Source organism: Meles meles, chromosome 11 (assembly GCF_922984935.1).
Source record: "Meles meles chromosome 11, mMelMel3.1 paternal haplotype, whole genome shotgun sequence".
In the NCBI taxonomy this organism is placed as follows: Eukaryota; Metazoa; Chordata; class Mammalia; order Carnivora; family Mustelidae; genus Meles; species Meles meles.
The window spans coordinates 23,558,029-23,580,156 of record NC_060076.1 but is presented as its reverse complement, the minus strand read 5'-3'; positions in this window follow the sequence as shown (position 1 = coordinate 23,580,156).

The following is a 22,128-nucleotide window of genomic DNA, read 5'->3' as shown; positions in this document are numbered from 1 at the left end:
GCGAGGAGTACAAACAGAGGTCCACAGACCACACACCATACGCGCCAATGTTTTAAAGTTAAAAATCAAGCGAAGAAGTTGTCCAGGTAAGTGCTCATTTCCTAAATTGACAAATATTTTCATAATGACCTGCGAGGCCAGGTTCCCCTTTAGAATTCCCAGCTTCATCGGTGAGGCAAGGTAGGGAGAAGGGTCCCTTCTCTTCTCAACCCTGACTCTGTGCTAAGCCACCAGGAAGACACAGCTGTGTGGAAACGAGATGTCTCTGTTCTGCCCACCTTCGCCCCCAACTCCTGCTCCCCAGCAGCTGCCCTTGGCTGCCACCGGGGCTCAGACAGGCAGCATAGCACAGCCTCATGAGTATGGATCTGGGGAGCAGCCTCTACAAAACCTAAAAGTGGGGGTCCCCTCAGTCTACAGGGTCCTGTTCTGGTGTTCCTTTGCAAGGCATTTCAGGGACCAGGGGACCAGAGGCATTTCAGGGACCATTTCAGGGACCCTACCATGTGGCCCAGATGGGGAGCTTGGGTTCTAAGTGGCAGGTCCTTTTGACCCATTAACCTCTCGCCCAGCAGGGAGGAGTATAGGCAAAGGAACACCAGAACAGGACCCTATAGACCGAGGGTACCAGAGCAGTGGGCCCCCTTCCCTGAGCCTAATGATTTTTCTGACTTTATTATCTCCTGCCCAAATGAACAGAGCCAACCATGATGGGCTAAGAGGGGCCAATCCTTGGGAGGATGAACCCAGGTGGAAGAGGCAGATTCCTTAATCCAAGAGGAACAGAAGATCTCGTCCTCATTCGTGGGTCATGCTGGGTTGACAAAGCAGCACTCCCCACTCTCAGATCACCTGCCGAGTCCCTAGATGAGATACAGAACCTGGAAGGCTTTAAACATGTCCTGACTGTCGCACAGCTAGTCAGCGATGGAGCTCGAACCTGCGCTGGGCTGACCCAGGATCTCTGCTCTGGCTGTGCCCTACCCTGCAAAGGGGAGGGTGTCTGCGGTTGAAGAGTGGAGAGGAGGCAAGAAACAGAGGGCTGCCTTTTGAGGCCCTGGGATGCGAAGAACCTGGGCTTTCCTGGCGGCAAGGCCAACCAAAGTCCAGGCCAAGGGGCTCCTGAATGTTGGTGCTGCCACCCAGGTGAGCCCCCGATCTCAGCTTTCTGGCTATACCACTGCCCCCCAAATCCAGACTCATCCCCCTGGGCACGTAGCTGATGTTCCCCGGGCTTCTCGACCTGCTATCTTTAGGTTTTTGCTTTGATGAACTTTGACTTTTTCTCACCTTCCTCCAAGCCATCTGCCTGTTCAGTGAAAAAAGGTGGCCTCAGGTACGTTGGCTCACAAAGCTTTCCCCTGACAAGGGGGAGCTCCTCGAGCACAGTGACGCAGGGTGTTTTTCCCTCGTTAAGTTTAACTATTGACATTATGACTTGTTTATAGATCTTTAATTGGCTTTGTCAATGAAGTCCAGAGTGCATTGTAAAGCAAGATTTAAAGAAACGAAATACCTAAGTACAGACTAGCAATCTGGTCATTAAGTTTATATAGCGCACGATCCATTAAAGCCTTGGCCTTCTTTCATTGTTCTTTTAAGGCCAGTGGTTCTCCATCTGGGCCACACACTGAAATCACCTTGGGAGCTCCAAAAACCACTGAGGAATGGGTCCCACCCCTTGACATTTCTATGTGATTGTTCTGGGAGTGGGAATTACATTTTTTAAAAAGTTTTATTTATTTATTTGACACAGAAAGATCACAAGTAGGCAGAGAGGCAGGCAGAGAGAGAGGGGGAAGCAGGCTCCCAGCTGAGCAGAGCGCATGATGCGGGGCTCGATCCCAGGACCCTGAGATCATGATCTGAGCTGAAGGCAGAGGCTTAACCCACTGAGCTACCCAGGCGCCCCTAAATTATTTTTTTATTATTTTAAATTATTTCCAGGTGATTTTATGCGGTTAAGGTTGAGAACCACAGATTTATTTATTTTTTTTTAGAGGAAAGTTCTTGCCTGAACCCTACGTGTGTTGCCTTTAGCATCTGAAAGCATGTCCCTGAGCCTGGCTAGATCCCCCTTTCCCATAGCTTCCTATTTCTGCCAGCTGTAAACATCCACTGCCTTCCTAGGTTCCCGGGAGTACTGTAGCACACCATCAAAACTTCCTATGTGTATAGTTTTAAGGAAAGAAGGTCTCAGTGTATCTCCTGCACAAATGAGCAAGTCAAGTCTGGTGACCCAGGAGGGGCCAATCCCCAGGAAGATGGAACAGGGGGATGGAGAGGCAAAGTCCATGGTCCCAGGGCAACAGACCGTGCCTTCTTAATCCTCAGGGGATCTTCTCAGCTGCATTTGCCCTGCCTGGCGGGCTCTCTTCTGCTAGAAGAACCATCTAGAAAAAGGTGGGAGGGGCCGCAGAGGAGGATCTAAAGCCCGGGGAGCTCAGGGCCCTGCCTTCACCACCTCCAAGTCCATTCAGGCGTCCTAGTCACAAGACTTGCCACCCACTTGTTGGCTGGTGACCCTGAGCCTTGGTTCAGGACAGTTACCCGCCACCGGCTCTCTGCCACAGGCTCTCTGCATTCACAGACACTACAAGTACAGAGAGCTAGTACAACTCGTTCCACAACGTCTGGCCCCCAGGGCTCTGGGAGCCCGCCCAGGACTGTGGCTCCCTGCGGCTGGGGTGGGGCCCGCTTTCAGAGCCCTCTTCGAAGACTGAGTGTGGCCTTTGTGGTTACTCACTGGTCATCAACAGATCTAAAGATTCATGACCACACTTGTCGTCCGTCAAAATAGCCAACTGAGCTCTGCTCCTGACCCAAGAGGGTCGGTCAGGCCTGGGAAGAAAATGCTCACATTGTTTCCTCATGAGATCAGGCATAGCTTTGCCAGTGGTGAGCGAAAGCCCTCAGATGCCTTTAATATTTCTGCCAGTCTTGGCAGGTTATTTTCATTCTTCGTCGGGGCACAGAAAACTATTGTTTTTGAGACCTCTCCAGCTCCCTCTAGTGTGGGTGATATATCGGGCATTACTTGAGGGTAAAAACTTTAGAAGGACCTACGGAAGTATTTAGAAATTTGAATGAGGACTTGGGAATTGGGATAGCCATCGCAGTGACATTTATGATGGCAAAAAACCGAAGTCACCTAAATCGGACACAGAAAAATAATCCATGGAAAAGTATAGAACTTTGAAATAGGACATGTAAGAAAGACTTGAGTAACACGGGGGAATGTTCTTGATGCGTGGGTGTTAACGAAGTTATATGTGCACTGAAATGTAAATAGTGTAAAAGACATGCAAGATGGGGGGCGATGACCAGGTGGAGTGCAGAGGATTTCTAGGAAAGTGAAAAATAATTCTGTATGTGTTATATTGACAGGTACATGCCAGTATACATTTGTCTAAACCCACAGAATGTATTCCACCGAGAGTGAACCCTCATGTAGATGCTGAACTTAGGCGGTTCTGGGGTATCACTGTGGGTTCCTCCAATGGTAGCAAATGTTCCCCCCTGGTGGAGGATGCTGATGGGGGAGGCTCTGCATCTGGGGAAACGGGTATATGGGAAATCTTTGTACCTTCCTCCCAATTTTGTTGTGAACATAACACTGCTCTAAAAAAAAAAATGTGTTGGGGTGCCTCGCTGGCTCACTTGAGCTCTTGGGCTCGGGGTTGTGAGTTTGAGCCCCATGTTGGGTGTAGAGATGATTTAAAAATAAAATCTTTAAGGAATTTTTTAAAAAGTCTTTAAAAAAAAGTTCTGGAAGTAAATAATGGTGGTGGTTACACAATGTTATGAATGTATTTAGTGCCACTGTCTTGTATACCTAAACATGATTAAAATGGTAAGTTTTATGTTGTTTATACTTTACTGCAATAATAATAATAGTAATAATAATAATAAAACCCATGTAATGTGTGCTCAGAAAAATCTTGGAAGGAAATGTGAAATGCTCCAAAATGTTAGCTATCTTTAGGAGTAGGATTACAGATGACTTTTATTTTCTTCTTCAGTCTCTATCTGAAAGCCCACACTAAGCATGTAAAAATGTAATCGGGATAAAGAATCTGTATTCTGGAAAATTTACTCTATCAGTCCGGGTCTCAATAAGAAACAGACGACACCCTCAAATCGGAATAGTTCGGGGAAAGGTTGCCAATAAAGGGAGTAACTATAAAGGTATGGGGTGTAAGGGAACCCCAAGGGGTGTGGTAGGACCTGATGCATGGAAACAGCAGAGCTGGTACAGTCCCTACGCTGAAGAGAGTGGGCAAGGAAGGGGTTAACAGAAAACAGTGACCTTCGGTTGGGGCAGCAGCCCACTAGAGTCCTTCACTTCCCTCCTCTAGATCCTGCTAGAGATCCCTGCTAGACAGAACCTCCTGTAGGCCAGAGCCCTACACTGCAGTGCGTATTGGTTGGTGTTAGGAAGCTCAGAGCGGAACGGTAGAGAGTGATCTGGAGGGGCATGAAGAAGATAGCCAGTAGTTGAGTTTTTAATAGGAATGCTGAATTTTTGGAAGGGACAGATGCTCCTCTGTCCCCTAGGAAGCTTCTGACTTGTGTTGTTTTCAGAGTTTCATGACCAGAGCAACAGAAGCAGTCAATGTTTAAAGAAGTCTTTCTCCTTTGCTGTGCATAAATTCTTGGGCCCTTTCCCAGAAATGACTTTCCAGAATAATTGTCCTAGAAAGCTGCACATAGACTGCCTGTCTCTGAGTTGCCGCACACTGGAGTCAATTCACAGTTCCCATCATCGACCCGCAATGATGACGGCTGGCCACAAAAAGCCCTAGGCTTGGAGTTAGAAGATTCTAGGCTCAATTTCCAGCTCTAGAAGTTTCTCTTTGGTTACTAGTGTTTACTTGAGGTGTTAAAACATCAGGTGGAATGATTCATTCACTCGTAATTCATCTAACACATATTTAACACGCTTGTCCCAGGCTCTGTAAAGGGCTGGTACTACAGTCATACAGTGAACACCTGCTACTGACCTCAAATAGATCATATTCTAATGAAAGAGACCGGTAACACAGAGCTATAATTAAAAGGATGCAGTAGTGTAATTAACAGTAGCTGCTACATCACACTTACTTGTCAAGAATAGTGGCCGATCATGAAAAAAGCTAGGTTTCTTTCGGCTCATGCAAAGTCCAGGGCAGGTCAGGAACCCCTCTTCCTTTTTATAGTCATACCATATATGACTCATTGTTGTCAGAGTCGGATAAGGAGAGATAAAGAGGTCCATTGGCTCTTAAGTGCCTTGGCCCAGAAGTACACACATCACTTCCGTTCACAGTTCACTGGCTAGACCCGTGTCCCGTGACCACGTCTAAGTGAACCCCTGTGGAAGCTGGGAAATGCCTGGCAGCTCATAGACCCTCCATGAGGACTCTCTCTGCCCTCGTAGGCGATGCTATGATCCCAGGGAGCGAGGAATCATGTATCAATTATGACTCTTTGGATTCAAGTAACAGAAACTGGCTTGAATTAGCAGAAACAAAAAAAGGGAAGTTCATCACAAGAACTTTAAGGATTTGAGGGGTGTCTTCAAGAATCAAATGGCAGAAATGCAACTGAATATCAGGCAGGGTTTAGAATCAGGAAATGCAGAGTCATTCAAAGGTTTCTCTTGATTTGGTACCATTTTGTGAAAAGTAAAGAAGTTGGCTTTTCGCTTCATGGACAATCCATTCGGTGTGCTTTGCAGGAAGTTCAGGCATTTTTGATGATGGATAGTTAATGCACATTGGGGGGGGAGAGAGAGAAAGGCATTCCAAAGGAGATGATGTTTTTTTTTTGTCTTTTTCATATGTATTTTTATTGCGGCAAAATTGCCCTGAATTTTGAAGGCTAAAAAGGCATTTGTTGGGTGAATACGAAGAGCGAAGTCTTTCCAGGCAGCAGATGCAAAGAAACAGATACACAAAAGAGCTTGGGATATGTTGGAAAATGAAAGTGTTCTTTATGGCTAGAGCTTAGGGCATAGTGGCAGACACTATAACTGGAGTACCTAACATATGGTCACCCTTCTTTGTCCTTGCTAATAGATCCTTGCTTTTAGATCCTGAAGGCATCTGTAGTACCATTTCCAAGGTGATCATGACAAGGAAATCTAGACCACTTATGATAAATTTATCGCTTGCTTTTTAGATTCCCTTGGAGCTAGTGATGGCCATGTGACTTTTTTCCTGGCCAGTGAGAATAAGCAGACATCAGCTACAGGGTGCTTCTAGAAAAATATCTTGCTGTTATGATAAAAGAAGAGAGACAGAGCAGGTATGGCTCCTTGTCCTTTTTTCCCCTTTTCCTACTTGATGTGATGAAGTGTTGACTGGAACAGTGGCAGCCATCTTGAGCCACGAGGCAAAAAAACATGAGGATGAAGACGTCAAGACAATAACGGAGAAAAGAGAAGGAGTTAGTGTCTCTGATAGCATCATTGAGCAGCCAGACTGTAGCCATCAATTTCTCACCTCTAGATTTCTGGTTCTGTGAGAAAAATAAGCCCTCCACTTGTTTAAGCTCTATGTATCAGGTACTTACTTGCAACCACATCACATCTCTAAACCTCTGATTCCAGTCACATATATGTTTTGCAAATATTTTCTCCCAGTCTGTGGTTTGTCTCTGGTTTTCTTAACAACATCTCCCAAAGAACAAAAGTTTAAATTTTGATGAAGTCCATTTTATCAATTTTTCAAAAGTTTGGGTTTTGTGTGTTCTTTTCCTAATCCAAGGTCACCAGCGTTTTTCTCCTTTTCTTTTCCCTAGAAGATTTTTAGTTTTAGCTTTACACTTTGATCTATGGGTGCTTTTGAGTTAATTTTTTTATGTGGTTTGATATACAGGTCAAAGTTAATTTTTTTTTCCATACAGATATCCAGTTGTTCCAGTAGCACTTGTTGAAAAGTTTATCCTTTCCTCACTTAAAATACCTTGGTTTCTTTGTCAAATCAATTGACCATGTTAGAATGGGGCTATTTCTAAAACCTTTATTTTTTTCCATTGATTTTTGTGTCTACCTTTATGCTAGGTTCTCAGTAACTCCATTATAGTACGTTGGAGTGTACTATAAATGGAGTTGATTTTTAAATTTTATTTTCTAATTGCAATTAGAAATGCAGAAATGCATTTAATTTTGTAGAAATGCAATTAATTTTTGTACGCAGAAATGCAATTCATTTTCATATGTTGGCTTTGACTCCTTCGATCTTGATGGGTTCACTTACTATTCTATAGCTTTTTTTCTTCTTGTGTATATTCCTTAGGCTGTTCTGTGCACACAATCGTGGGATCCACAGACACAGCATTTCCTGTATATAACCTGTTGTTACCCTTGCCACAGTCAGTATTTATTCCTTATCTTTGGCTTTTAACAGTTGACTATGATGCGGCTCAGCATAGCCTTCTCTGTGTTTATCCTGCTTGATGTCCACTGAGCATCTTGAATCTTGACATTTATGTTTTTAATCAAATTTGGAGATATTTCAGCCATTGTTTCTTCACATGTTTTATCTTTTCCATTTTCCTTCTCTCCTGTCCTTCTGGAATTCCACTTATATATGTCAGATCATGCAATAGTATCTAACAGGCCCTGAGTCTCTTCTTGAAAACAAAAAAACAAACAAAAAAAGCTTTTTCTCTCTGTTCTTCATATTATATAATTTTTATTGCTCTATGTCCAAATTCACTTACTCTTCCCTCTGTTATCATTTGGCTCTTAAATCCATCCATTTCATTTTAAAAATTAAAATATTGTGTTTTTAATTTCTAGAATTTCCATTTTAAAAATCATTTTGATTTTTCTTGCCCTGTTGAGATTTTCTACCTTTTCATTCATCAGAAGTATATTTTGTTTTATTCCATTGCAAGTAGTTACAACAGCCACTGAAAAATCCTTGTCTTCTAGTTCTAACATCTGGATTATCTTGGAACCGTCTTCAGTTGCTTTTCTTTTGTCTTGAGAATGTGTTCCATTTTCCTGGTTCATTACACACTGGGTTATTTTACATTGTAAATTGGACATTATGAAAATGGAAGTCACGTTGTACAATTTCCCTGCTTTGCATGTGTATTCTGCCCCAGAATCTGTCTGGTTTCGGTTCCCCCTTCTAGTGATTTCAGGGAGCTGTTTGTTGAATCATGACCAGATTTTAGAGCTGTTGTCTGTTGGGTTATTCATCTAGCAGGATCGTATTTAATCAGAACTGAAAACAGTGTGGGTTTTTAATTCACTTCAGCCTGACAGCATCTTACCTCAAGGACAAGCTCTGTACCTTTCATTGTTCTGTCCCTTGGCTTCTCCATTGCTCCTGGGAAGGATGGTTTACACATGGGCAGCCCAGAAGGGTGGGGAGCCTATGCCCTCTGGGGCAGCCATCATATAATGGGGGGTGGCAGTCAATGGATTAATACTTCTCCTTGTTGATTTTAGAGCAGATAATCCCAAGAAGCATCCTGTGTGCTCCTCAGGGGGACCATGGCAACATGGAGGCCCAATGGCCCCAAGGGTCATTCACATCACATACCCTTCAACGGTCTTTTCCTATTTCCCTTTTTCATTTTCTCTTGTACCTCACACTTCTGGGGTCAACTCCCAAATAAACCATCTGCATTCAAGATCTGGTTTCAGTCTCCCTTCCTGGAGGGATTCCAGGCTACCGCTCCGTTGTCAATCCCGTGACTCCTCCTTTGCTGGGGGCAATAGTATCTGATACAGATTCATGTTGGGAGATGATCAAGTACAAGAGAGAGGCTGGGATCCTGGTTGTAAAGGCCTTCAATGCCATCTAAGAAGTTTGGGTTCTGTTTGGTGTAGAAGAAAGAACCGAAAGATACCTGTTATGAAATGGACATGATCCAACTGTTCGCGGTCTTTCATTGTCCCAAGATCTGAAGATTCTCCCACCTGCTACCTCTGAATTTCGGTTTCTCTCATTAGTAAGCTGGGAAGAGTAGCACTTCCCTATTTTGCACAGTTGTTACAAAGACCAAATTAGATAATGCACATTCTGCAAGGAGCTAAATAAAAGTAGGGTGTTACTACAGTTACTTTGATCAGATGTTATATGTTAGTGTGAGAACAAAACATTCTAATATTAAAAAAAACATATTTGCCTAATACAGTTTCCAACTGTGGCAAAAGTATGTTTTCATCATGCAGTTTTGTGGACTGTGGAATCCAAATGCAACTTTGGGTTGTATCTACAAGATGACAGAATAATAAACAAACTCTAATATATCTGTAAGGAATTACAAATTCCTTAACCTAAACCAATAAGGGCTTGAACAGATAGAGTCGGGTCTTCTAAGACAATCATGGAAACTCTCCGATTGTCTCCAACTTCTGCCTTTCAGTTCTGCCAACCTGAGAGTATGGCTTCTATTTTCCAAGTCCCAAGATGGTCACTGCAGCCTCAGATCTGGTATCAGCTTTCAGGTGGGGGGAAGGGAATGGGAATGGACCAGGGTGAGTCTTCAAGGGGAGTCAATGCCTCTGCTCCAAAAACTTTCTTGAAGTCTCAGCTAAGGATTTCTTTTTTTCTTTCTTTTTTTTCCAGCTAAGGATTTCTATTTGTGTCTCACTGGCCACCCTTTTAATGTAAGGAATGCTTGGGAAATGCAGCCTTTTAGTTGATAACAAGTCATCCCCAAATAAAACCAGGGTTCCATCAGTAAGAAAAAAGAAGAGAATGGGTACTTAACTGGCAGTTAGCTGTCTTGGCTATGAGTGGTGTCTCAGAGCCCTGGGTCAAATCCTGTATTCAGATTCTACTTTTACCCTTCTTTGTGGGCTAACTGGGCAAGTTACTTTCTGAGATTCAATTTTTTTTAAAGATTTTATTTATTTATTTGACAGAGAGAGAGAGATCACAAGCAGGCAGAGAGGCAGGCAGAGAGAGAAGGAGGGGGAAGCAGGCTCCCTGCCGAGCAGAGAGCCCGACGCGGGGCTCGATCCCAGGACCCTGAGATCATGACCTGAGCCGAAGGCAGAGGCTTAACCCACTGAGCCACCCAGGTGCCCCTGAGATTCAATTTTTGCTTCTGTAAAATGGTGCTAACAATTTCTGCTTTCAGAAGATTTACCCTTTGAGGATTCTGAGAGATAATCTATGTAATGTACCTAGCACAATGCCTGGCACAGGAGAGATGCTCAATGTATGTGTTGACTCTGATTCGACTAATACCCTGTGCCAGGTGCTAGACTAGAAGTGAAAAACACAAGAGGACGTAATCTCTGCCTTTGGGGAGCTCTAAGTGTGTGTGTGTGTGTGTGTGTGTGTACGTGCGTGGGTGCACGCGTGTGAAGACTTGTCACACAGGTACCACGCTATTCTATGTAGATCCCGTCTTCAGTGTCCCTGCTCCTGTGCCCCAGAGGCTGGAAAGGGGGGCTGCTGAGGGCTCCCAGCCATACACTTCAGGGGAATTGCCATCTGCTGCTGGGAACTGCCTGCCTCCAGGTTATGCACCCTTCTCTGCGTGGTCCATGGCCAAGGACTGGCTAATGCATGCATCAAAAGCCCCTCGCCTTTGCCTTAATTCTGGGACAACCCTGAAGGGCCACCGCAGTTCCAGAATTCCTTGAAGGATCAACCCAGACTCAGTTGCAGGTGCATTTCGTCTTGTTTGCCTCAACGCCGTTCTTCTACCCTCCCCTTCTTACGGGCGTATCTCTCGAAAGCATTCCCCCGTACCGCTTCCGCACGTGACTCCCCTCAGAGCCCGTTTCCAGGAAACCCGATCTGTGATACACGACAAGTTACCCGCAAGAGATTTCTCGGGTGTCTTCGGTTCCGCGGGCGGGGACTCGAGCTGGAGACGCATTAGGCCAGCTGTTCTGTCTCTTTCATCACCCCTCTGCGTCTCCTCTGTGCGGCGGCCTCCCGACAAGCCAGGCTTTCTGTGACCTCTGCAGGTCCTGATGCCATCTCAAAACTTCTTTTCAACTTCATCCCCCACTGCTAACTCCTCGTTCTCTGGGCACTTCTGTACGAGTCCCGGCAAGAATGCATCTGATAGGCTCAGCCCATCTTTTCAAGTCAAGCCACCTCACAGGCTGCCGGCAAACCTCTAGATTGGCTGATTTGGGGTCACTTCTGACCCAGTTAGTTGTGGTCGGGGGGGGGGGGGGAGGAGGGGAGACAGCAGGGCCCGCCTGTGGCCCCAGGGCGTCCCCTTCAGCAGGGCGAGTGGGGGAAGGTAGGTGTTGTGGAAAAGGTGTCCGGTATGTTATTAAGGGTGCTCTCAGAGCAAACGAGGCCCCTGAACACCCAGGAGAAGGTCATCAGAACACCGTGTCAGGCAAAGCCAGAAGGCACGGCTGCTGCCCCTTGTTCTTGGCTGAGAAAACCAGCTCGATCTGGAATGAAGGGTTCGGGGCGGCAGAGGGAAGGGTGGGTATGTGTGGAATGAAGCCACGTGGGTTGGCATGGCCCGTTTCAAGGGAAGTTGAAAGGCAGAGATCCGCCCACGGGGAAGAAAGCAGCTGGAGGGACCCGGGGCCAACTGCGGGAGAGAGATGGGAGCCAGCAAGCAGTCAGATGTCACTGGGACAGATTTAGTTACCTGTTGTTCTCAACAGGACTCGTTGTGCTCCCCAGGGAGACCACAGCTTGCCCGTGGAGCGGGTGATCCCAGACCACGTGTCTGCCACTTCGAGTGTTTTCCTCCCCCTCCCATGCTCCTGACAGCAGGCTCCGACTCTTAAAGGTCCCCACAGCTGAGTTCTGTCCTGCAGCTCGCTCTGTCTGAGGGAGGCATGATACACCCTCCCATCTGAGGACGCCCACAGCCCAGTGTGTACGTGTCTTTGACCCTCTTAACAGACTATGAGATAGGGCAATAGGCATTCACTGCTCTTTATGGCAGAATCTAATGAGGCAGCTGCTAGCCTCATGTGGATATTTGCACTTAATTACACGTAAAGAAAAGGACTGCCCCTCAGAAGCACTCAATTTCAAGTGTTCAGGGTCCGCATAGGTCTAGTGGCTGCCATATTGGATAGTGGAGATACAGAACATTGCCATCATCCTAGAAAGTTCTATTGGACAGTTCTCCCTTAGAACGTGAGCTTCCAGCATACATCTGTCTGGTTCTTTGTGGCAGCCCCAGGCCCCAGGACGTGGCACATCATCCATAAAGCACTGTGGAATCAACCAGCTGATGGGCAATCTCCATTTACAAGGGGGAAAGAAGATGCGGAGAGATGCTGCTTCCATGGGTGGTCTAGCAAACACGGGACAGAACAGGGACTCCCACCCAGTCCCTCCACCTCCCAGCACAATCTCTCCCGAAGCTGCTTTATTTGCCCCCAGCGGCTGACAGGAGAAAGTGGTCCTCTGTTGTCACCTCAGCAACCTCCTGCCAGCTGACTGGCAAATCACTTTTCAAAGTGGCTTATGGGGGCACCTGGGTGGCTCTGTTGGTTAAGCGTCTGCCTTTGGCTCCGGTCATGATCCCAGGGGTCTGGGATCGAGTCCTGAGTTGGACTCCTAGCTCTGCGGGAAGCCTGCTTCTCCCTCTGCCTCTGATCTTCCCCTGCTCGTGCTCTCTCTCACTCACTCTCTCAAATAAATAAAAAATAAACAAAATAAACATGGCTTATGATGTTTTTCCCCAAGGTAAAGGGAATAAAAGATGTGGAAAATACCAACAAGTAGAAAGAAAAGTTACTCATTCCTGCAACGCTAGAACTGGCTCAGTGAACATTTTGGTACATTTCCTCCAAATCTCTGTTCAGTACTGTTAAAAAAAACAAAATTCAACTGAATTCAACTGAGTAAATTTGCACATCTCGGGCGCCTGGGTGGCGCAGTTCGTTAAGCGTCCAATTCTGATTGCCTCTCTGAGGAAAGCTCCAAGTCCCAAAGGCTGCCTCTTGCTGAGGAGGCAGGCCTGGAACAGCTCCAGGTCTGGCTCTGGCCCATGGAAACATGGGAGGTTCCCCTCACTTGCAGGGTATGAGGATGCCAGATGGACAGAGGAATGGACAAATGTGTCTAGAACTGGAGGGGAACGGAAGGTCCAGGAAACCACGGGGAAGGGAAACTTCTACAGTCTGAGTACGGGGTGCTCCCAGAAAGCCAATAAAGAAGGGCTTGTGACACATTTATAAACCCAAGTGAGGACACCTGTCGCAAGCAGTCAGCGATTGTTAACAATCGGGAGACTTTGCAACCCAAGAGCTAAAGATCATAAAACGATGCGAAAAAACCCTTTCGAACAAGCAGGTTTACAATTTTTTGAAGTGAGGAAGGAACAGATACTACAAGCCTTCAAACCGGAGCAGAACAGTATGGGAAAATAATAGGCAGGTTCAGAAAGTGTCTACTAGAAAATTTTAAGATTTATTTATTTTGAGAGAGAGCGAGCAAGCAGTGGGAGGGGCAGAAGCAGAGAGAGAATCCTCAAGCAGACTCTCCACTGAGCACAGAAGCCGACCCGGGGCTCCATCAGGACCCTGAGATCATCACCCGAGCCGAAATCCAGAGCTGGCTGCTCAAATGACTAAGTTACCCAGGTTCCCCTCTACGGAGAAATTCTAGGAAAGATACAATGATTGAAACCCAGGGAGCCCACGAGTCAGAGATGTGAGGAAAGAATGGGAATGGTTATTTATTTATTTATTTATTTATTTATCTATTTATTTATTTATTTATTTTCAGCGTAACAGTATTCATTGTTTTTGCACCACACCCAGTGCTCCATGCAATACGTGCCCTCCCTATTACCCACCACCTGGTTCCTCAACCTCCCACCCCCCACCCCTTCAAAACCCTCTGGTTGTTTTTCAGGGTCCATAGTCTCTCATGGTTCATCTCCCCTTCCATTTTCCCTCAACTCCCTTCTCCTCTCCATCTCCCCATGTCCTCCATGTTCTTTGTTATGCTCCACAAATAAGTGAAACCATATGATACTTGACTGTCTCTGCTTGACTTATTTCGCTCAGCATAATCTCTTCCAGTCCCATCCATGTTGCTACAAAATTGGGTATTCACCCTTTCTGATGGAGGCATAATACTCCATCGTGTATATGGACCACATCTTCCTTATCCATTCGTCCGTTGAAGGTCATCTTGGTTCTTTCCACAGTTTGGCGACCGTGGCCATTGCTGCTATAAACATTGGGGTACAGATGGCCCTTCTTTTCACTACATCTGTACCTTTGGGGTAAATACCCAGCAGTGCAATTGCAGGGTCATAGGGAAGCTCTATTTTTAATTTCTTGAGGAATCTCCACACTGTTCTCCAAAGTTGATACTTGCATTCCCACCAACAGTGTAAGAGGGTTCCCCTTTCTCCACAACCTCTCCAACACACGAAATGGTCTTTTAAACGATGTTTCTGTTCAGAACAATTTCCTGTGAACCAGACACTGTTTCAGGGATTTCAAATGTTTGAATTCATTTAATCTGCTCAGTCTTATGATGTAGGTGATAGCATTCCACTCTGGGGAGGCAGGGAAGATTGCAGTGGCCCTGGGAACCAGCCATCCCCAGGACAATCAAGGAATCATAATAGATATTATGTATTATACGTATGCAATAAAGGACTTTACATGGATTAACTCATTTAATCCTCAGTTAATAATTGCATTAATCCTTCTAACCATCCCTCAAGGCAGGTGCTACTGTCACCTCTATTTCATGACCGAGGATACTGAGCTTACAGCCTTTGAGAGATTCCCGTCCTGTTTGCATGGTCACCAAGCATTGTGGCTGGGATTTAAAATGAGGCAAGTTGAGGGGCGCCTGGTGGCTCAGTCGGTTGAGCGTCTTGCCTTCAGCTCAGGTCATGATCCTAGGGTCCTGGGGTCCAGCCCCGCGTCAGGCTCGTTGCTCTGCGGGGAGCCTGCCTCTCCCTCTGTCTCTGCCTGCCACTTTCCCTGCATGTGCTCTGTCAAATAAATAAATAAATAAAAATCTTATATTAAAGAATATTTTTAAAATGAGGCAAGTTGAATCCACAGTCCAAGCTCTGAACAACAATGCTAGGGAACCAGTGTCTGTTCATTTTTATTTTAATTTTGGGCATTGCTTATTACTGAAGAGGCCATACAGTTGCTGATTTGATGTTAATCATAGTGGACTTAAAAAAAATAAAAATTTTAAAACAAAAAGGTACCAAAGCATGTAGAGTAAAACACTTGCATTTTTAAAAACCTGTGTTCCAAGGTTCTTATGTGAACTTTCAGAGTTATTTTGTGGTTATAGAAGCAAGTGTCTATTGCATATAGCTACAACTATATGTAGTCTATTCACACAGATGGATGTTTTCAACTTTTTTTTATTTTTACATAATTGGAAGTTTCCTCTACACCTTGTTCTTATCTTGCTGTTTTCACTTAACACTATCCGAGAGAGCATTCTATATTAGTATAATAGTAATAAAATGATAGTATAGAATATTTACTCTGCTAGTTTGTAAAAGTCTAGAGTAATAACAATAAAGGGCTTCCTCATTGCTATTTGTGACAGCTGAATATTCCATTGTAAGTCTGTGTTACAATTTAATTAGACCTCTCGGCTGGGCATTCGAGTTGTTTTCAGGCTTCTGCCATAACGATGCTGTAGTGAATAAGCAGGTACATGTGCTACTTCACACAGGTGAGGAATACATTCCTGAAGGTGAAACTGCTGGGTCAAAGTCACATGCCTTTGTGATGTTAAGTCGTACTATGAAGCAATCTGCGACAAGGTAAAAGTGATTTTTTTTAAAATGATTTTTTCCCCCCGATTATAAAAAGATACATGAGAGTTTTGGAAAAAACCTAAAAGCAACCTTAATTCATAAACCTCAAGATAGTCACTGGGAACGTAGTGGTAGAATCTTTTGAGCCTCTTGTTCCGTATGCACTTACACGCCTTGAAGACCGCGCTCTTTACTCAGTTTGTATTAAGCCTTTCATACTGGACATTACATCATCATTTTTAATTTTGCTTAACTGTTCTTTACAAATGGTATTTTCCATGATTGCACATTCTCTTGTATGACCATTCCATAATTGATTTAACCTACATCCTCAATGTTGGACACTTCCGTTGTTTCCAATGTTTCCGTGCTTTTGAAATCTCTGCAAAGAACAACGCTGTATAAGAATTGCCTCCATTTCTGTTTGACTTCATAGCTGCCTTTTATTCTAATCAACTGAATTAATGACTAGAAGTTAGATTAAAGAATATCAACATTTTTCAAGTTCTTAAGACCCAGGGTTAAAAGGGTAGCCCTCCTGGTAGGTTGTACCAGTTGCTGTTCCAACACCATCATCTTACCTCCCCCTTATCCAACATGGAGACTTATGTTACAGGAAAGTCAGCAAAATCTGTTGTTTTGTCCTTATGATTCTATTGGTAATGCTTATTTATCATAAACAATTGGAAAAGAGCAAAACTTAACAAAAAAGCCTCCTCCCCACCAATCCCACAACTTTGGTCTAATCACTCTCAAAATGTTGACTTCCCTTGTAGGCTTTTCTCCATTCGAATATTTTCTATAAAACTGTCATTAAATATGCTTAAAAACATGACTTTTATTTTTGCCAAGTGTAAAGCTAAAAATGGTATCTCTTCTTTGAAAATTTTGTCATATTTGTTACAAATATTTTTCTCAGTTTATCGATTGCCTTTTTCTGGTGCGTATGGTGTCCTGAATTTTTATGTGGTCAGACGTAGCGATTTTTTTCTTTCATCTCTCCCCCAGCTCCTTTAATAACTTCTTGCCTTGGGGAGAAGGGTGATGGGGTGTTAAGGGACATTAAATGAGGCAGAGTATTCAGGAGAACAGGGTCCTGGCTGAGACCAGCAACGTAAAGGGAAGAGCACCGGCTGGTGTTCATTCCGCGGACATTTACTGACACCTGCATCTCTCTGTGCTGTGATCTCTCCAGCAGGGAGATAAGGTGAGCATAACCAGGGACTCCCCACGCAAGAGACGTGGTGTCTTCCCAGTCATCGGAGGGCCACACAAAAGGAACCCCGCACTCATCAGCTGCCACTCCCCATCCCTCTTCCTCCCAGCCCCTGGCTGGGATCAACTTCCCATCTACTTTCTGTCTCTATAAATCTGCCTTCTCGGGACCACTCCTGTAAGCGGAGTCATACAACACCTGACCTTCCGCGTCTGGCTTCGCTCCCTTAGCGTGTTTTCAAAGTTCACCCACGTTGTAGCGTGTGTCAGCCCTGCGTTCCTACTCCTGGCCAGATAATGTTCCGCTGTGTGGACAGACCATGTCTTGTCTCTCCAGTCATCTGCTGACAGACATTTGGCTGGTTTCCACATCTTGTCCATTGTGAAGGAGGCTGCTATGAACATCTTCTTGGGTTCTGGGTGGTAGGATGAAAAGACAGGAGAGCTTGACCCGGGACGAGTGAGGCAGAAAGATGACAATCAAGGATCTGTGGGGGAGGGCTTGCCTGAGGCCAGTTTGCTGATGGAGGGAGACACAAAAGAGGCTGCTGGGCGCCGTCTGCAGGGAAGGCAGCAGCTCCTGGGCCTGCTGGGTTCCTGCACGCCCGGACGGTGCGTACCAAACACAAGACAGAATGCCTCCAAGCTCTGTGTTATCCAGGACAGCGCAGATTTGAAACAAGAAATGAGAGGCCTCTGAAGGGCTCCGACTCGAACATGTATCTTAGAATGTGTCTAGGCATTTCTCAGTTGTTTCTCTTTCAATCTGGTGAGTTTTTATGGTTGGTTTATAAATAGCGCGTCTTCTGTTTCCACACTTGACTCACTGGCCTCGATTACGATCAGGCCTGCTCTCCTTTCCACACCTCCGGCCGTTGCCAGGTAGGTCTCTCACTGCAACCGAAGCCGTGCGCCTGGTCTGGGTGACATGTGAGCGCGCGGTTCCTCGTGGGAGCCCCAGAGGCCGAGGTCACAGTGACCTCACACTCGTCACACGCACGCCTCTCCTAGGCAATGCCCCTCCACGCCAGGCGGTTCTGTTGCACTTTTTCCTTGCGGCATCATGAATACTTTAAAACATTTTACCTCATTTTTCTTCTCTCCTCTCTTCCTCCTTCACCGTGGGACACCCTGTCTGCACTCTTCCGTTATTGCAGCCTGACGAGACTATGACAACTGCGTATTCACCCTCAGACGGACTGTTTTAATAACTGCACTTAATTACAGAGAGCGTTGGAATGGATTAAAATATAAGCACAAAGAGCACAAAAGAAAAGGCAACTACAGTGGCTGACTGGGGTGTTTGGGACCCAGGAGTATCTACATCATTTTTAAGAATGAAATTTTGTGTTCAGACGTGGCTGTGTGAGACTCCTCAGGCTGGCTCTACGTGTCCCTACTGCTGGACGCCAGCCCCAAACAGCAATCTCATCCTCCTCCCCACACCTGGTCCTCTGGCTTACGGCAGCCACACGCGCCCCATTGCCCAACCTAGAAACTGGCCCGCCCACAGCTCCTCTCTCTGCACACCTGCCAGTTAGGAGTCCTCTCTTCCTCCTTTTATGTTATGTTGGGGCTGTGACCACTTACCTCATCCTCACTGCCACCATCTCTCCCCTGGACCTCTGCCACCGCAGGTCCCAACAGCTCTTCCCTGGTTCTTCCTTCGGTTTGGATGATGATGTTGGAAGTCCCAGGGGCAGCCTCAGGAGAAATCCTGGAGCCTTCCTTGACCACGATAGGAACCCGTAGGTTTAGGGACTGACAAGTATTGGATACAACAGTGACCAAGGGGAGACTAACTTGTGTTAGTGGGGAATGGGTGGGGCTCTGGAGTTTCTAGAAAAGAAGTTGAGTCTGTGTTATCAGTCTATTCTTATTCCAACAATGTTTGCATGTAAGGGATGGGTGCTGACCTTGTCAGCTGGTGAGTGCTGTACTGCCAGACCGTCGATTGGTCTCACCTGAATGACTTCATTGCATCCTCTCTGTGTGCTAGGACTGAGCAGAGTAGCTCCACCTAAGTCAGTCCTTCCGTAGGTCTGAAGTCAAGGAATCTGCCGGGGAGCTGCTAAGGTGCCCAAACTATCATTTCCCTGTCTTTCAACAAGAAAACTCCAGACTTTTGGCTGGGTAGTGAGCCATCCAGAATAAAGACTTCATTTCCCAAGCTTACTTGCAGCTAGGTGTACCCATATGATTAAGTTCTGGCCAACTGTTTGTAAGTCAGTGCAAAAAAGTCTATGCAACTTTTAGGAATTATCCTTTAAGGCAAAAGGCATATTTTGGCCACCATTTCCCTTTTTCTTTCCAGCTGGAATGTGGATGTGATGACTACTGCTGGAGCAGCCATCTTGGACTGTGAGGTAGAAGATGAAGATGTATGCTGGGGATAATGGAGCAACGAGATTGGAGGGGCACAGATCATGATAACCATATAGCCCCTTTACCAGCTCTGGACTCCTGTGTTTATCTGAGAGAGAAGTAAATTTATATTTTGCTCCAGCCAACTTTACTTTGGTTTTGGGATTCAGAATCTGATCCTCGAAAGTAGGATGTTGCAAGTAACAACTAAAATATGGCATTGGCTTAGTGGAACTGGCAGGCCAGCAGATGGCAAAGCAGACATTGCCTTTTATACAGTGACTAAGGTGTCACTTTGATGGAAGTGTTATCTGCAGTACTTTGGAGGAGGAACCACGTGCTGACCAAGGCCAGATAATAGAGAAAATGGTGGGAGGGTACAATAAGTATGACTGTTGTTCCTTGTTGCTTTTCACAAAGTCCCATAAAAGTGAGATTGGCTGGGGCTGGAGCCCAGTGGGCTGCAGCAGAGATGGAAGGGAGCCTGGCTTGGCTAAGGGAGGCAGTCTGTAACCTGTGCTCAAAATGCATGAAGGTCTTCAAGTACAGAAAATGCCAACTGCTGTTGTTCTTCAAACTGCAGCTATTCGAGGCAGTGGCCTTGAAGTGGCAGCCTTAGCAGGAGATAAGGCTGAGGGCAGCAAGGCATCTTCAGGACTCTCAGCCAGAAAATAACTAGGTAGCTCTAAAGGTCAGAAGAAGGGTCTTGCCTTCCCACCCAAGGCTTCTCTTTCTCGTGGCCCCAGGGTAGCCACCCTTAAGAGGTATGAGCAGAGCACAGAATGTTATTCTAGGCCAGACCTTCAGCTGTGGGTACTTGCTGGAATTTAGAAACCACAACCCTGGGGACCCCCCAAAACTGCTCCAGAAGTAAACAGGTGACAAAAGCTGTTTTGTTCCCAGGAACGCTGCCCACCGCTGCATTCCCACTTTGGATGTGGCCATGGAGGCCCATGGATAAGAAGTCCTCCCAGAGAGCAGGACTTGGCTGTCGGGCAGCTGAGGGAATTACTGGCCTTCTAGAAGCATCTTCGTTCTTCCTGTGCAGTGGGCTTGGATAACTGCTTGGAGCAGTGTTTCCTGTTCTTTCCTCTTATGAATGAGTTTTCAGTGGTTGTTCTCCTATTTCTACTTCTCTGCTGTTTATGGGCTGTGCTGGGAGATGACTTGTCTTGAGTTTAGAGGTCATTAGACAAGAAGTCACCCAGAGCTGATGGAGAAGACCACAGATCATCCAAAGGTGATCTTAGCTTTACCTTCAAGTCATAAGTGGCTGGGGCTTGGGTTGTCTACCTTGGAGAGAGGAGGAATGGCAGAACCAAAGGATTGAACTATGGTAGAGATTATTAATTGTCCCCCAAACCCATTCTTTCCTTCTCAGAAACAGAACTCTTGAATTTGTAAGACACGTAGTTTCTGGGAATAAAAACCTTCCCTAGACTGCCTTGCAGAAGGTATAAGTTCTGATCAATGGAGATGTCCAACATCGAGATGATATACCCTAAGGGAGGAGGTTTTGCTTGCTCCTTTCCCCCTTCCTCCATCAGGCTGGCTGGAGCCATCATCACGGACCTCAGCATTGAAGCAGCATCCTGGGAATGGTAGACCACCAGGTCAGAAGGCACCTGGGACCCTGCGGTTCTTGGAGCCACCCTGGCAGCCCTGTGTGATATATAAAGTACCGAAACTTCTTTACGTCAGTTATTATTGTCATGACAGCTGAACCTAATTCAGATCTAGAATTTGCCATACCAAGTCAAGACAGAAATAGGTACAGAGCATCGTCACGCTCCTGACCAGAGGGAAGGCAGGCATGGGCAGAGAGCACTTTCCTCCAAGACAGTTAATATTTACTTAGAGAAAAAAAAAAGAAGCAAACAGAGTGAGAAAACCCTTTCAGAAATCAAGACAATTATTAGAATAAAAATGTCAGCACACAACAAAAAGTGTTGCATAACTTGTTTGTTTTTATATCGATCAATTTTTTTCAGTAGAGTCACGGACGGTTCAGAATGAAAAACATCCCAAATTTAGAGAAAAAAATATTGCTCATTAAGATACTTTCCAAAACGACGTAATACCAATCTTTTCGTTGCTCCAAACAGAATGTGGGTTATAAAGATGGTGGACAGTCGGCCATCAGACTCCCTCATGTTCGGTTCCTCAGAGTTAGGCTGAGGTCAGAGTCTTTGCAGTCTTTACGGGTTTTGTTCTCAGTGCAGAACGGCAAGAACCAGAGGGTGCCGATCCTTGTCTCGGCTTTCAATCCTGCTAAGGTTTGAGGGACAGTATCTTGGAGATACTGTTTATCTGAGAGAGAAATAAATTTCCATTTTGCTCCAGCCAACTTTACTTTGGTTTTGGGATTCAGAATCTGATCCTCGAAAGTAGGATGTTGCAAATAACAACTAAAATATGGCATTGGCTTAGTGAAACATTGTGAAAATTGGAGACAAGTCATGGAAATGTGCTACGTCTCTCTCCAGTAGCATTATATGACTTTGGGGGTTAATTTCAATTCTCTGGAACACTGACTCCCAGAATGGTAAACGTGAAAGAACCCAAGAACTCATCTAGTCCAGCCCAAGCTTCTCCTTTTCACACATAAGGAGATTGAAGCCTTAGGGTGACCCATCTCACCCAAGTCTAGGTCTAGACCCTAGTGAGTTTTCCCTTATCTGAGCGTCTATGAGCATTTTTTTTTTTAAGATTTTATTTATTTGTCAGAGAGAGAGAAAGTGAGAGCGAGAGGCAGACAGAGTGGCAGGCAGAGACAGAGAGAGAGGCAGGCTCCCTCTCGAGCACGGAGGCCGATGTGGGACTCGATCCCAGGACGCTGGGATC